Source organism: Pan troglodytes, chromosome 15 (genome assembly GCF_028858775.2).
Source record: "Pan troglodytes isolate AG18354 chromosome 15, NHGRI_mPanTro3-v2.0_pri, whole genome shotgun sequence".
NCBI classification, from domain to species: domain Eukaryota; kingdom Metazoa; phylum Chordata; class Mammalia; order Primates; family Hominidae; genus Pan; species Pan troglodytes.
In genome coordinates, this window is record NC_072413.2 from 18,954,750 (window position 1) to 18,966,967 (window position 12,218).

The 12,218-nt window shown below is 40.0% G+C and overlaps 2 pseudogenes; both read right to left on the bottom strand.

The window, feature by feature from the left end:
* Positions 1–2,635: 2,635 nt before the first annotated feature.
* On the bottom strand, positions 2,636–3,469 carry LOC100608446 (pentatricopeptide repeat-containing protein 2, mitochondrial-like; annotated as a pseudogene).
* A 2,990-nt stretch (positions 3,470–6,459) lies between these two features.
* Positions 6,460–7,310, bottom strand: LOC738016 (protein SET-like; annotated as a pseudogene).
* Positions 7,311–12,218: the final 4,908 nt, after the last annotated feature.

The following is a 12,218-nucleotide window of genomic DNA, read 5'->3' on the forward strand; positions in this document are numbered from 1 at the left end:
AACTTCAATCTCACAGAAAAATTGCAAGTACAACACAAATAACTCTTTTTTTTTCCGGAATCATTTGAGAGTAAGTTAATGAATGCGCCTCCATTCCTGAATACTTTGGTGTGCCTTTCTTGTAACAAGGATATTCTCATATACAGCTATCAAAATCAGGACATTAACGTTAACATTCACATTATGCTACCATCTAACTCAGACTCTACTCAAATTTTACCATTTGTCTCAATAATGTTCTTTAGAGCAAAAAGATCCAATCAGAATCATGTGTTTCATTTAGTAGTCATGTCTCCTTATTCTCATTGGTTGTAATACAATTCCGCAGGCTTTCTTAGACTTTGACTCTTTTGAAGATTCCAGTCCAGTTATTTTGTAGAATGTTTCTCCATGTGGGTTTGTCCTGATCAGATTTAGGTTCTCCATCTTTGGCAGAGATGTCACAAAAATGGTGCATGTTCTTCCCACTGCATCCTCTAAGTTTCAATTCAATTTCAATTTAAGCCATTATTGATGATGTTTACTTTGTTCACCTGATTAAAATGAAATCTGCCAGCCTTCTCTACTGAAGTTATTTTTTTTTTCTTTGTAACTACTAAGTATTTTGTAGTGGATGCATTTTTAAACTATGTAAGTATTTCAGCTGGGTCCGGTTGGCTCAGACCTGTAATCCCAGCACTTTGGGAGGCTGGGGGGGTTGGTGGAGGGTGAAGATCACCTGAGATCAGGAGTTCGAGACCAGCCTGGCCAACATGGCAAAACCTCGTCTCTACTAAAATTATAAATATTAGCTGGGTGTGATGGCAGGTGCCTGTAGTTGCAGCTACTCAAGATGCTAAGGCAGGAGAATCACTTGAACTTGGGAGGCTGAGGTTGCTGTAAGGTGAGATTGCCTCACTGCATTCCAATCTGGTTGACAGAGCAAGACTCCATCTCAAAAAGAAGAAGAAGGAGAAGGAGGAGGAGGGAGGAGGGAGGAGAAGGGGAAGTGGAAGGGGAAGAGGAAGAGGAAGGAGAAGGAGAAGGAGAAGAAGAAGAAGAAGAAGAAGAAGAAGAAGAAGAAGAAGAAGAAGAAGAAAACTGTGTAGGTATTTAAATCCTTATCATATTTTAAATGCATTCATTTATTTATATCAGTATGGATTCATGGTTTCTTGTTTTATTCAATGAGTTATAATTTGTCCCAGATTAGCCAGTGGAAGCTATTTTAATAGGGCTTCTGGGTGTTTTTGATGTATCCCTATTCTTTCCTCCTCCTCCTCCTCTTCTTCCTCCTCCTCCTCTTCTTCTTCCTCTTCCTCCTCTTTTTCCTCTTCTTTCTCTCTTCTTCTTCTTTTCTTTGCTCTGTTGTCCAAGCTGGAGTGCAGGGGTGTGATCATGGCTCACTACTTTCAAACTCCTGGGCTCAAGCAATGCTCCTACCTCATCCTCCTGAGTAGCTGAGACTACAAGTGCGCATGACCATGCCCAGCTAATGTTTTTCTTTCTTTCTTTCTCTTTCTTTCTTTCTTTCTTTCTTTCTTCCTTTCTTCCTTTCTTTCTTTTCTTCCTTCCTTCCTTTCTTCTTTCTTTCTTTCTTTCTTCCTTTCTTTCTTTTTCATTTTTTGTAGAGATAGTGTCTCACTGTGTTGCACAGGCTGGTCTCTGAACTCCTGGGCTCAAGGGGTCCTCCTGCCTCGGCCTCCCAAAGTTCTGAGATTACAGGCGTGAGCCACCACGCCCAGCCTCCCCATCATTATTTAGGCAGTTCCTTGCTTTTAGAAACTACAAGATGGTCCAAGCTCATTTTATATTTTCCTTCCCCTGGAACCAGTCATTTTTCTAAGATGACCTGGTTGTGTTTAGTGATGAACAGTATTTTGAAACCTGGATCTGGATGCTAGGTAGGTGCTCATTGCTGTTGGGGTGAGAGAGCTCTAAGGCTGTCTCAGTGGACATAGTTGGGAATATGGCAAATAGCCAATCACACTCACACTCACATGTATTTGCATGTATTTTCTCTTTTTTCTTTCTTTCGTTTTTTAAATTTTTGCTTACAAACCTTTTTTATTTCTCTTATTTTTGAGAAAATCTGATCCTACTGAACTTTGCATGAAGATTTCAAATCTATATGGAAATACGCATAGGCATTATTGTTTTGCATATGGAAAAATGAGGGCTCAAGTCGTAGAAATATATGATGGCAGAGCAGTGAGGAAATCCTGGGCTATTTTCTAACATGATAGAATAGGGTTTCGGACCTCTTCAATTCAGCAAGGATGTAATTTACAAGTAACTACTCCCTTGAAAATCAGAGTGACCACACTTGTAGTGAAATTCATTCCTGTGGTGCTTGCTGGGTTCCATTCTGGTGCTGGAAGCTGGACTGGAGACTGACCATGTTCCTTCAGGTATCCTCAGCAGTGTACAAGGGAAGCTCCTTTCTGAGGGAACCATGCTTGCATGTAGACCTTCACAGTAGTGCAACACAACTTCTCAGAGATCAACATGCCACCGTTCAGTGAACTCGGGAATTTCAAGAGGAGGCTAAGTGTCAGCACAGCGTCTACTGAAGTGCAATGCCTGCTTCTTAGGGAAGGCAACAACTCACTAGAAGCAGGCCCTTCAGATCCACAGGTGGATGAAATGAGGATTATTACTCAGCCAAAAAGGACTGGTTGAGTGGCTGGAAGGTCCAATGGCTCATCATCCTCTTGTTTAATAGCAACATATGGGATCTCCTGTCCCTGGGGGTGTGGCAGAGCAGAGTACCCAAAGTACAAGTGGTTACCTGGCCACTGATGTGCAGTTTTCCATAGATCTCATTAAATCTGGCCACAAGGGCAGGCATATCCTTCACTTTTCCTTCACTTTTGCCAGCACTTCCTCTGAGAACGCATGTCTTTTCACAAATTTTAATAAATTTCCTTCTGCAGCATTTTTTTAGTGTCTCTATCAGGGTTTCCAACATATTTGACTGGATATGGATTATAATAGTTAAGTTAGTGCAGGCTATGCTTTCTGGATTCATGGTTTGAGAAAAAAATGGACATAGCTTTTGCCACTTGGTTCTGATTCAGAGCTAACACCACAAAGAAACGGGATGCTCTCCTGGAGAGAACCTCTCCTTTGAGTGGGGCTTCTTCTCTTAATGTAGAACAGATTTTGAAAGACTCAGGGCTCTTCAGTTTGTTGCAAACTGCAAAACTAAGAACATAGGATCTTTGGTGAATTTCACACCTTGATTTTTCATCTCTATCAATACTTCCAAAGCACTTTGATATTTGCCTTTGATAAATAACATATCCATCAAAATATTGAACGATGTGGAATCTGAGAAGGAATCTCATAAATGCTGGTCTTTCATGAGCCCCTCAAGATCCAACCCATAACAGACTCATGAAAAGTGGTCCAAACCTATACTCCCCCAAAGTGATATTTCTGTTCCCTGCATGGTACCTGTAAATGACATTTTTAGCCAGCTCCGCATGGTCCTGGGACCCACAAAAATAAAGTAAGGTTATCAACTCCCCCTTCAAGATGAGCTTGTCAGTTTCTCTTCCAAATTCCTAAAATAGGTTTCTTTAGGAAAGATTACATGCAACAGCCACCTTCTTGTGCTGAAATTCTTTTAATTTCACAATACTATCTGTAAGTAGGTATCCGTTAGCCCTGAAAGGACAGCAGCCACAGGCAGAGCTGGATCCTCCCACCCCAGGATACACCGAAATCTGCAGCAACCTGCAGGAGAACTCGATTCAAGGGCCTAAGTGCAGCATATGTATTTTCTTTATGTAACATGTAAGTTCTCACATGTACTTTCTTTATATAACTATATTGAAAACCATACGTTTATACCAATACCTCAATTCAAATCCAACCCCACAAGCTCATATTAGGTTTTCTCTTCCCATATTTGTATCTTAATTTTCTTATTTACAACTTTTTGACTTATAAATTTCTTCTCCCATATTCTTTAATATAGTTGCTTATTGCATGCATCTTCATGTATGTAACCAATCTCACTTTGCTGCCGCCATTCCCCCTCCCATATGGATGCCCTTTGCCCACTCTGGCTCTGACACTCTGTGCCAGGGCTGCCCCTCTACATGGGTGTCCACCATTTGGGCCTGGATATCTCACACTAGGCAACCCCTCTGAGTGGACATCTCCTCCACTTGCTCAGGCTGTGACTCTGCAGGCTGGGTTCCCCTCTCAGCCCCCTCAGACATCCCCCACCAGGGACACGTCTTCACCTCTCTTGGGTTCTGACTTCTTATTCCTGTGCCAGATGGCCCCTCCTCATCAATGTCTATGACCTTGTTCTGCCCCACCTGGTGGCTTTAGGACTAAATGGTTTAGAAAGGGAAGGTTAGGGAAAGAGGACTTACATCTTTTGAAAATTCTATTATATAATAGAATTTTCCATATTGTTGAGTAGTCATTAAAAAGTTTTACTAGATATATTTTATTCTATTAATGTAATGTGATTTATTTAAGTATTCCCTCTTTTGTCACATTAAGGTGATTTCCAATCGTAAGTAATTTGGGCTGGGCATGGTAGCTCATGCCTATAATCCAGCACTTTGGGAGGCTGAGGCAGGTGTATCACGAGGTCAGGAGTTCAAGACCAGCCTGGCCAACATGGTGACACCCCCGTCTTTACTAAAAATACAAAAATTACCTGGGCGTGGTGGTGGGCGCCTGTAATCCCAGCTACTCGGGAGCTGAGGCAGGAGAATTCCTTGAACCTGGGAGGCAGAGGTTGCAGTGAGCTGAGATCGTGCCACTGCACTCCAGCTTGGGTGACAGAGGAAGACTCCATCTCAAATAAATAAATAAATAATTTGCAGGCTGTTTTCCCTCAAACGAATTCCCTCTAATGGTGTCCTCTACTAGGAAAGGTGTCCTGTACTCACTAATCCATCAAAGGTCTATTGACTTTACAACATATCAAGGTTTAGCTCAACTCCACCTCCCTCCCCTCTTCCTAATATAGCTATATTTCAGTTCTCTTGTTTACCTTTCTAACTTAATACTGTGCTAATCATTTTAGTATCTTTTTCAGATAGGCACTGGGTATTTTGAGTTCCTATTTTGTAAAATAAGAATATTAGCATCCTTTTTTTCCTTCACTCTCTTTTCGTCTGTGTCCCAGCTTCAGTCAACTGTACTTTACTTTTACATTGCCTTGATTGTTAATATTAATATTTAATTCTGTAACCAAAATTAAGACTTAAGTTCATTGACTGTAAAAGCTGAAAATTGATACAAAATATTTATATTATTTCTTTATTTATTTATTTTTGAGACAGGGTTTCGCTCTGTCATCCAGGCTGGAGTACAGTAGTGAGATCTCAGCTCACTGCAACCTCTACTTCCCCAGCTCAAGTGATCCTCTCACCTCATCCTCCCAAGTAGCTGGGACTATAGTCATGGGCCACCACTCCAGGCTATTTTTTGTATTTTTTTGTAGAGACGTGGTTTCGCCATGTTGCCCACACTGGTCAAACTCCTGTGCTCAAGCAATCCTCCCCGCTCAGCCTCCCAAAGTGCTGGGATTACAGATGTGAGCCACTGTGCCCAGCCTATATTATTTTATTTTTATTTTTTAATTTTTTTGTGTGCATGTTTAGTTTTATTGTAACAAAGCAACTTGTACACTTTTAACGTTTAAAACTGAGCATCATCTTTTCTTTCCAGTGAAATGAAAAGAAAATTTAAAAATAAACAGGAACAAAATTACAATCGAGAATGTCAATTCCAAATAAGATCCTACAGGTTCTGCTGATTCTCCCATTGAGTGGCAGGGCTCAGGTCATCATTAGGAGAGAACTTACTTTTAAAGTGTCATCTTAAACTGCAAGGATATCTGTCAAACATCACAAACATCCCAAGGAGAAGCCATGTTGTCAAAATGCCCACTTAACCCGGCCAAACATGTCAAAGCCACCCTTTGCTGACCTTCTAAAACCCCATTTTTTAGAACTGTTTTTTTCCTTTTTTTAAACAAAAGACAGTAGACAGATACATGTTGGTAAATGCTAACTGTCTATATTCACATACAGGCACAGTGTACTCTCTGATCTCAATATATAGGGAAAGTAGGAAAGAAGCTAGAATTCTCCGCACTGCCACACAGGGCCCTCACACCCTCCAGCTTCCAGCAGAGCAAAGGGAGCAGGTGTTTTTTTTTCCCCACAGAGCTCAGTGGTGTTGATTCCATACAGTTTTTGCTCAGACAGGAAGGGATAAAAATGAATTAAGAATAGAAAGAGGATAGAGGCTCTTTTCCCATTGTATTCTGCTCAAGGTATTTCCCCCCAGATAAGTTGAAAACCATGGTGTAGAGAAAAGGGACCACGAGAGCAGGGTTACTGAGCACAAGAAGGGGGGTGGGGCAGGGGAAAGACTGCAACTTGCTCCCAGGAACGGGAGAAAATTTCTTTAAAAGGAAGGTTGGAATCCATCAGTGTTCTATTAGTCATCTTCTCCTTCATCCTTCTCTCCTTCCTGCCCTTCATCACCATTGTCATCTTCTTCACCTTCACCCTCATCTTCTTCATCAACATTTTCTAATTCTTCCTCCTCCTCATCTTCTTCTCCTTCTTCTTCTCCATCATCCATATTGGGAACCAAGTAGTACTATAATGGGTTTGGCCAAATATCACCTTTGATGACCTCTCCTAACTCATCAGCACCTTCACCAGAATGGTGGGTAAACCAGGTAGAGAAGCTCTCTGGTGCCTCATGCTGCCTCTTCCTGCTGGCTTTACTCTGCATCTGACTTTAATGTTTTGTCAAATTTTTTCTAAATTTCCATTTGATTTCAGTGGAATTTGCAGATGGATCACCACTCTCATTCAGATGAAATTCTTTGGAGAGAACTTTGTTTTCAAAGTAAGGATTTTCATCAAACTAAAAATCTATTCTATAACCTGATTTAATATTTTCAAATTCTGTCATTTCACCTCTGATCAAATAATGCAGTGCCTCTTCCTCCTCCTCCCCAAGCAGTGCAGACACGTGGAGATGGTTGACAAATGTTGCCCCAAAATTTGGGATCTTGGCAACCAATTCTGACCTCTTCTGAAAAAATGGTCGCAGGAGTTTGTATTATTTCTGTTCTGCTTTCAAAATCTCCTCACTGGCTTGTTCATTAAGTCTATTTCTTTTTGTACTTCATCAATATGTTCAATTGCTTCTTGCTGTTCTTTTTCTCCCTTCTTCGGCAAGCCTACAGAGACTGATGTCTCCTCCAGTCTCAGAGCAGGAGGTAGTCTTGATTTCTTCTTTTGAGGTGGGAGTGGAGACGGGCATTTGGGGGCCATGCTGCTGGGAAAGTCCAAGAACCAGACCACAAGTCTCCTCACTTGTGAGGAAGCAGGCAGAAAACTGCCTATATTATTCGAAATATCCAAACAATGTCTTCTGGAAGTCCAATAACACCATACAGCCTAAAATAGTATTATGTGTTTCCTGGAGTTGATTGCTAACTTTTTTTTTTTTTTTTTTTTTTTGAGAAGGAGTCTTGCTCTGCTGCCAGGCTGGAGGGCAGTGGCGCGATCTTGGCTCACTGCAATCTCTGCTTCCCAGGTTCAAGCAATTCTCCTGCTCGGCCCCACAAGTAGCTGGGACTACAGGCGCACGCCACCATGTCCAGCTAATTTTTGTATTTTTAGTAGAGACGGGGTGTCACCAAGTTGGCCAGTTTGGGCTCAATCTCTTGACCTCGTGATCTGCCCACCTCAGCATCCCAAAGTGCTGGGATTACAGGCATGAGCCACCGTGCCTGGCCTATTGTTACCTTTTAATTTTCTTACACTTTGTGCAAGCTGTATATCCTCAAACTCATCCATCTTCTCAGTCAAGTTGTGTTTCCTATTAGCTACTTGCCTTTTTCCTAGAGATTTTTTGTCCTTGAGCCTCTGCCTCAACAAATCTGCTCTGCAGCTATAATCCTGTAATCAGTGTTACCCAGATCTCATGTTTCCTTTTCCTTGGTCTACTCTTCTCTGTTTATTCCTGATTTTTTTTGGAGCATATCCCGAAGTGCATTCATAAGAAAGTGTGCTTGGGAGGTACATTTTGTGTGTTCTTCCATATCTGAAAATGTATTTATTCTATTCTCTGATTTGATTAATAATTTGCCAGAGTATGGAATTATAGAGTTACAGTTCCTCCACAGAATTGTGAAAATGCATTGCTTCAGAGTCATCTATCATGCAGTTCTATTGTTGAGAAGCCTGATGCCATTTTGAATCTTTGAAACTGATGCTTTCGTTTTCCTAGAAAGCTTACAGGATCTTTTTATGCCTCTGTTCTCAATCTTCACAGTGACATGCTTAGGTACGAGTCATTGTATCCTGCACTGGGGATGGGGGTGGGGTTAATTTGGAAACTCAACTTTTCGGGTATGGGAAATTTACTTCAGTAAATTTCCAATTTCTGTTTCCCTCTCTCCTCTCTTCCTGGAACTCTATTAGTCAAATATTGAATCTCCTGGATGGCTCTACTGTATTATCTTTTCTTCTGTTTTTCTCTTTTGGAAGTCATTTCTTTGACTTTATCTTTTGAACCTAATACTAATTCTTCCACTCCTGATATTTTATATATTTATTTTCCAAGTGTTTGTTCTTTTTTGCTTTCCTTTTACAAGTTTTTGTTTGTTTGTTTTGAAAACAATAGTTCCCCAAATAAATCGGAATATACTAACTAGAGGTTACTAAGGCTTTATCCTCTATTCTCTGCTTTGTGATGTTTCTTTCACTTTATGTTTTTAAATTACAGTCTTCACAGAATTATGGAGACAGTCGAGTATGTGTGGAGAATGGACCTTGCAAACAAATAAAACCAATTTTGTAGACTTTGACGAATTTATGGTAGCTGAATTTATGGTAGCTCCAGTCTTTTCTCTTTTATGAATCAATTTCTCAAAAATATTTAAAGTGGCCAGTGCAGTGACTCACACCTGTAGTCCCAGCACTTTGGGAGGTGAAAACGAGCGGATCACTTGAGCCCAGGAGTTTGAGACCAACCTGGACAACATAGGGAGATTCTGTCTCTACGAGAAAAAAAAAAGAGGAAAGAAAGAAAGAGAAAGAGAGGGAAAGAGAGAGAGAAAGGAAGAAAGGAAGAAGAAAGAAAAGAAAGAAAGGGAGGGAGGGAAAGAGAGAAAGAGAAAGAAAGAAAGGAAGAAAGAAAAAGAAAGAAAGAGAGAGAAAGAAAGAAAAGGAAGGAAGGAAGGGGAAAGAAAGAAATGAGTCGGTGTGGTAGTTCATGCCTGTGGTACCAGCTACTTGGGAGGCTGACGCGGGAGGATCACTTGAGCTCAGGAAGTTGAGGCTGCAGTGAACTATGATTGTGCCACTGCACTCCAGCCTGGATGGCAGAGCGAGACCCTGTCTTAAATGATGATCATGATAAAACCTCCAGTATCTACAATGTGTGTGAGATGTGCCACCAGATGGCGCCATGATTGGAACTGTAACATGGAAGAACTCCAACTCCCTTCTTTAATATTTCTGCAGATTTCTGGTGAGGCTTTTATCCTTATGATCCGCTCTGCTTTTTGGATACTTTTTTTGCATGTGAGGTCCCATGTTGACCCCATTCCTGAAACCCAGCTCCTTTCTTAACTCTTATTTATACCTGTCCCCTTCTGCTACACACACCCCAACTCAGGTAAAGTCTTCAGGAGTAGATTTGGAAGTTAAAGAGTAAATGAGGGTTTATGTTTTTGTGTTGAGAAAACTTTTTATTTTACCCAGATTACATCTCTTTTCTTAAAATGTAATTGGCCACACCATCTTCAGTTCACTGGCCCTTCATCTTGTACAGTTCTCAACCTTACACTTTCTTGCTGGCTTGTGATTTTTTTATATCCACACACACAGTCCCTCTGTTTCGTTCCCTCTTCCTTAGAACAAAACAAATTATTTTCCTTGATTTCTGCTATATTTAAGGCACATATTTATTATGTAACTTCCTGTGACATGTATGGCCTTAACATCTTACCTGCTAGGTGAGCAGTGTATGATGTTATTTTCCCAAAAAGAGTTACTTTACTTCCTAAGAAAAGCTATTGTCAGTTATTTAGGATAGTAATATTTTTACCTCATCATTCAGGTTTCTACAAATCTGAGGGAAAAAAGGAAAATATCTGAAATCAAGAAAAGAGAACTAACTTAAGTGTGTGGGGATATAGGGAGGGCAAGAGACGTGATGACTGAGCTTGGACTAAAAAGAAGAAGCTATAATGTGTGAAAAAGAAAAAATAAGTAAGAGAAATATGTAAGTATGGTCAATTTCTGGATTACTTTTATTTTATTATTTCTCAAAATGCCTCTAAAATTTGTTAGTGAGCATTCTGAAGTGATTAAGTGGTACCAATTTCTATGGTTTGGATTTTGGATCATGGACTGAAAAGAGTGTGCTGTGGAATTAGACATATATATTTCGTTCCAACTCTGCCATTATTATGGTGTAACCTTTAGTAAGTTACTTCACTCCTCTGACAGTAGTTTATTATAAAATGGGAGTAATAATGTCTTTAAAAATTAGATGATATAGTGAAAGAAAACTATCTGTCTTAGTCTATTCTGGCTGCTATAACAAAATAGACTGTGTAATTTATAAACAACAGAAATTCATTGCTCACATTTCTGGAGGCTGGGAAGTTCAATATCAAGGTGCCCGCAGATTTGGTGTCCGTTGAACGCTCACTCTCTGCTTCAAAGATGGTGCCATCTAGCTGTATCCTCACATGGGGAAGGGGCAAACAGTTTCCTTCAAGATTCTTTTATAAGGGCACTGATGCATTCATGAGGGAAAGCCCTCATGAACTACTTATCTCCTAAAGGTCCCACCTCTTAATACATTGGGTATTAGGTTCCGACGTATAAATTTTGGGGCAACACCAACTTTCAGACCTCAGCACTACTAAACAATGGCTATAAAGTATTCAGTAGATGATAATTATTCCTAGAATGAGATTCTTTGACTCCTTTTTAGCCCTAAGATCTTTGAATTCTTGATGAGGAAGAGATATAAAATAAAAAGAAGTAGAAAGCCTGCTGACTGACTTCTCAGTTTTCATTCTCTGCTTATTGATCTAAACCAATCATGACAATCCCTCACAATAGTCAGTAATTGGTTTAGGGATAAGAATTCATGAGCCAATTTGGGGCAATGAAATGTAGAAAACACTTAAAAAGAACTTTTGCACAAAAAGTTCCCTCCTAACTAAGGGATAGGGTGATCAAAAGATTATTTTTATGTAGCTAGACGCAAAGACTCATGCTGTCTTGGTTACAGCTAACAGCTATTTCATGACTATTAAGGTAATTCACTTATTACTTATATTAGTCTTCCACTTTGGATGGATTTCTGAGGATTTTCTACATAAATAATTATGTCATCTGTAAAATAATTATTTTCTAAGTTATATGTTTTTTTAACGCTATAATGTACTGGCTAGACCTATAATACAATGTTGAATAGAGGTGATGAAAGTGAATGTCTTTACCTTGATTTCAATCTTAAAAGAGCATTAGTTGTAGGTTTTTTGTAGATGTCCTTTATCAGATGTTGCAGGTTTTTTGTAGATGTCCTTTATCAGATTGAGATGTCCTTTATCAGATGTCATTCCCAGCTTGATAATCGTTTGTAGAATAAATGGGTGTTCATTTTAACAAATGGGTTCTTTTTTCAATTTTTAAAAATTGTGGTCATATACACATAACATTTACCATCTTAACAATTTTTTTTTTTTTTGAGATTGTGTTTCGCTCTTGTTGCCCAGGCTGGAGTGCAACACCACGATCTCGGCTCACTGCAATCTCCACCTCCCTGGTTCAAGCAATTTTCCTGCCTCAGCCTCCCATGTAGCTGGGATTACAGGAGCCCTCCACCACAACTGGCTAATTTTTTTTTTGTATTTTTAGTAGAGATGGGGTTTCTCCATGTTGGCCAGGCTGGTCTCAAACTCCTGACCTCAGGTGAGCCACCTGCCTTGGCCTTTCAAAGTGCTGGAATTATAGGTGTAAGCCACCATGCCCAGCCAGTATTAGATACATTTATCACGTGTAACTATCACCACCATCTATCTCCATAACTCTTGTCATCTTATAAAACTAAAACTCCATACCCATTAAATAATAACTCCCCATTTCCCCCTTTCCCCAGCCCCTGGCAATCACTATTCTACTTTCTTTAACAAAGGTCTTTTTCTGTATTGT